At 43.3% G+C, this 4,842-nt stretch overlaps 1 non-coding gene across 1 annotated transcript; it reads right to left on the reverse strand.

Moving 5' to 3' along the window:
* Positions 1-339: 339 nt before the first annotated feature.
* TRNAG-CCC (transfer RNA glycine (anticodon CCC)) lies at positions 340-412 on the reverse strand. Its single transcript has one exon. It is a non-coding gene; the product is annotated as a tRNA-Gly (tRNA).
* Positions 413-4,842: the final 4,430 nt, after the last annotated feature.

Genomic DNA, 4,842 nt, shown 5'->3' on the forward strand with positions numbered 1-4,842 from the left:
ACCTTCAGGGAATTCCCTGAACTAGCCTGATCCTTAATGTATCACAATAATTTCTTCCAAGAATCAGTAGGCTCCGTGATCTTCAACTAACACTTTCCTGTTTCATTCTCGCTGTCATAGAAGCCATTAGAGCAGAAGACTTGAATCCTTTAAGAGCATAAACTGGTACCACGCTTGAGTTTTTCCTTTGCTTGGGCTCTCAAAGGACCCTGGGACTTGCAGATGGAATCTTCTGGTTTTAAACATTTTTTAAATTCATTTTCATTTATTTATTCATTTGGCTGTGCTGAGTCTTAGTTGTGGCATCCGGGATTTTTAGTTGCAGCATGTGGGCTCTAGTTCCCTGACCAGGGATTGAACCTGGGCCCCCTGCACTGGGAGTGCAGAGTCTTAGCCACTGGACCACCAGGGAAGTCCCTGATTTTGAATTTTGCCCAACTAGCCATATACACACACACTCAGCAGAGGTAGACAAAGAACCATAAACAGAATCATCTCCTTCCTACAAAACAGACAATAGGGGTTTAATATTCAATAACAGAAGGTTCTTCTTAGGACCAAACCAGATCTTTTCAGGAGCTCTATTTCAGAATACAAATCTTAGGTCCCTGAAGCAGTATTGCAGTCAAACGATGTCCTTGTGGCTAAGAATGTAGATTTTAGGGACCTCCCTGGTGGTCCAGTGGCTAAGATCCAGGCTCCCAATGCAGGGGCCCTGGGTTTGATCCTTGGTCAGGGAACTGGATCCCATATGCCACAGCAGAGAGTTCACACGTTGCAACCAAAGATTCTGTGTGTTGAAACCAAGATCCAGTGCAGCCAAATAAAGTAAATGAATAACTATATTTACCAAAAAAAAAATGTCGATTTTACACACTGGTGTCACCGATTACAGAACTCTGTACCACAGAAGGTCAGAATGCATTAAGTAGATGTTGAATCGTCGACCAGCCTTGCTCCCCCATAGACATGCAAACCAGATATTCTAGGAAACAGAATATGATTCATATAATTCCTTCTCCTCCCCCTGTCCTTTACCCAGCCACCGTATTATTGGAGATGTGATACTCTGCTAGACAATCTCTACTCTCATTGAAATTACCCAAAGACAACAGTGTGATGAAGTGGTTTAAGCACAGAAGCTGCAAAAAGAGATCCATTTTCCAATCCAACTAGGACGTTAATGATTATATGTCACTTCGGAAAATCATCACCTCTTTGTCGAAATGAAAACTAAGTCCAAATGCATGTTGCTTTGTGTAGGGTCAGACTCTCTCACCTTTAGGGGGAGAGGTCAAGGCCTTCTTCCCATCGGTACCCCCACCCCTATAAAGGAGCTCTTATAGAGGACAAAACAGTGTCTCCAAGATGCATAATTTAGAAGCACTAGAGAAATTTCCCAGAGAAGGCAATGGCACCCCACTCCAGTACTCTTGCCTGGAAAATCCCATGGACGGAGGAGCCTGGTAGACTGCAGTCCATGGGGTCGCTAAGAGCGACTGAGCGACTTCACTTTCACTTTTCACTTTCATGCACTGGAGAAGGAAATGGCAACCCACTCCAGTGTTCTTGCCTGGAGAATCCCAGGGACAGGGAAGCCTGGTGGGCTGCCGTCTCTGGGGTCGCACAGAGTCAGACACTACTGAAGCGACTTAGCAGCAGTAGCAGCAGCAGAGAAATTTCCATGGGAGGAAAAATATAGCTCAGAAGGTCCTATGTCAACAAACAAGTGTACGTAAGAGGAACTCTGGGGCCCCTAAAGCTTGTGGGCTTAGCAGGAACCCCTCACCCTGTGGGGCCCAGGCTGATGGAAGCAAGCCCAGAGCAGGTAGATTCCAGCTGGCTCTTTCTGAGCCTTAGGACAGGAAGAAGAATGAAGCCTGAGGTGTTCCTACTATCTGCCTCAGCTTATCAACAGGAGAGAGAGACATGGTAGAGATGTGGGGCAAACTTGGAGGAATATATATATATATACACACACACACATATACACACACACATACAAAAACACATCTACATATTGTTGTGTTGAGTCATGTCCTACTCTTTTATGACACCATGGACTGTATAGCCCAGCAGGCTCCTCTGTCCATGGCATTTCCCAGACAAGAATACTGGAGTGGGCTGCCATGCCCTTCTCTGGGGGATCTTCCCAACCCAGGGATAGACCCAGTTCTTGCTGAAACTCATTCCAGTATTCTTGCCTGGGGAATCCTATGGACAGAGGAGCCTGGCAGGCTATAGCTTATAGGGTCGCAAAGAGATGGACAAGTCTGAAGCAACTAAGCACACATGCATATATATATACATATAGTTTAGGCCAATATATTGGCCTAAATGATCCTCTACCCCAGAAACCAAGCATCTCAGTAGGGGCTGGGAAGGGCCTTGGACTCCGGGCCTATGGAAACCTGTCTTCCAAATGATGGGCCTTCTGGAAGCAGACAGCACTGTGAGAGAGTGAGGAACAGAAGCCTGGAGTCAGGTGAGCTGGGTTTCTGTCTAGGCTCAGCCTCAAACCACGGTGTGACCTTGAGCCTTAGCAACCTCCCTATAAAATGAGGATAACAACAGAATCCACCTCAGAGGGGTAAGACTGAAAAGGTTTGAAGTACATAAAGAGATTATCAAAGAGTGCAAAATGAAGAAGGGAAGAGAGAACCACTTCAGTATTCTTGCCTTGAGAACCTCATGAACAGTACAAAAAGGCAAAAAGATAGGACACTGAAAGATGAACTCCCCAGGTTGGTAGGTGCCCAATATGCTACTGGAGATCAGTGGAAAAATAACTCCAGAAAGAATGAAGAGACGGAGCCAAAGCAAAAACAACACCCAGCTGTGGATGTAACTAGTGATGGAAGTAAGTCAAATGCTGTAAAAAGCAATATTGCATAGGAACCTGGAATGTTAGGTCCATGAATCAAGGCAAATTGGAAGTGGTCAAACAGGAGATGGCAAGAGTGAATGTTGACATTTTAGGAATCAGTGAATTAAAATGGACTGGAATGAGTGAATTTAACTCAGATGACCATTATAATTACTCCTGTGGGCAAGAATCCCTTAGAAGAAATGGAGTAGCCATCAAAGTCAACAAGAGAGTCCGAAATGCAGTACTTAGATGCAATCTCAAAAATGATAGAATGATCTCTGTTCGTTTCCAAGGCAAACCATTCAATAGCACAGTAATTCAAGTCTATGCCCCAACGAATAATGCTGAAGAAGCTGAAGTTGAACAGTTCTATGAAGACCTACAAGACCTTCTAGAACTAACACCAAAAAAAGATGTCCTTTTCATTATAGGGGACTGGAATGCAAAAGTAGGAAGTCAAGAGATACCTGGAGTAACAGGCAAATTTGGCCTTGGAGTACGAAATGAAGCAGGTCAAAGGCTAACAGAGTTTTGCCAAAAGAACACACTAGTCATAGCAAACACCCTCTTCCAACAACACAAGAGAAGACTCTACACATGGACAGCACTAGATGGTCAATACCAAAATCAGATTGATTATATTCTTTGCAGCCAAAGATGGAAAAGCTCTATACAGTCAGCAAAAATAAGATCAAGAGCTGACTGTGGCCCAGATCATGAACTACTTATTGCCAAATTCAGACTTAAATTGAACAAAGTAGGGAAAACCACTAGACCATTCAGGTATGACCTAAATCAATCCCTTATGATTATACAGTGGAAGTGACAAATATATTCAAGGGATTAGATCTGATAGACAGAGTGCCTGAAGAACTATGGATGGAGATCGGGGACATTGTACAGGAGGCAGTGATGAAGACCATCCCCAAGAAAAAGAAATGCAAAAAGGCAAAATGGTTGTCCGAGGAGGCCTTACAAATAGCTAAGAAAATAAAATATACAAAAGGCAAAGGAGAAAAGGAAAGATATACTCATTTGAATGCACAGTTCCAAAGAATAGCAAGGAGAGATAAGAAACCCTTCCTCAGTGATCAATGCAAGGAAATAGAGGAAGACAATAGAATGGGAAAGACTAGAGATCGCTTCAAGAAAATTAGAGATACCAAGGGAACATTTCATGCAAAGATGGGCTCACTAAAGGACAGAAATGGTATGGACCTAACAGAAGCAGAAGATATTAAGAAGAGGTGGCAAGAATACACAGAAGAACTGTACAAAAAAGATCTTCACAACCCAGATAATCATGATGGTGTGATCACTCACACTCACCTAGAACCAGACATCCTGGAATGTGAGTCATGTGGGCCTTAGGAAGCATCACTATGAACAAAGCTAGTGGAGGTGATGGAATTCCAGTTGAGCTCTTTCAAATCCTACAAGATGATGCTGTGAAAGTGCTGCACTCAATATGCCAGCAAATTTGGAAAACTCAGCAGTGGCCACAGGACTGGAAAAGGTCAGTTTTCATTCCAATCCCAAAGAAAGGCAATGCCAAAGAATGTTCAGACTACCACTGAATTGCACTCATCTCACATGCTACCAAAGTAATGCTCACAATTCTCCAAGCCAGGATTCAACAGTACTTGAACCATGAACTTCCAGATGTTCAAGCTGGATTTAGAAAAGGCAGAGGAACCAGAGATCAAATTGCCAACATCCATTGGATCATCAAAAAAGCAAGAGAGTTCCAGAAAAACATCTACTACTGCTTTATTGACTATGCCAAAGCCTTTGACTGTGTAGATCACAACAAACTGTGGAAAATTCTTCAAGAGATGGAAATACTAGGACACCTGATCTGCCTCCTGAGAAATCTGTATGCAGGTCAAGAAGCAACAGTTAGAACAGGACATGGAACAACGGACTATTTCCAAATTAGGAAAGGAGTATGTCAAGGCTGTATATTGTCACCC

This window comes from Bos indicus, chromosome 14 (assembly GCF_029378745.1).
Source record: "Bos indicus isolate NIAB-ARS_2022 breed Sahiwal x Tharparkar chromosome 14, NIAB-ARS_B.indTharparkar_mat_pri_1.0, whole genome shotgun sequence".
In the NCBI taxonomy this organism is placed as follows: Eukaryota; Metazoa; Chordata; class Mammalia; order Artiodactyla; family Bovidae; genus Bos; species Bos indicus.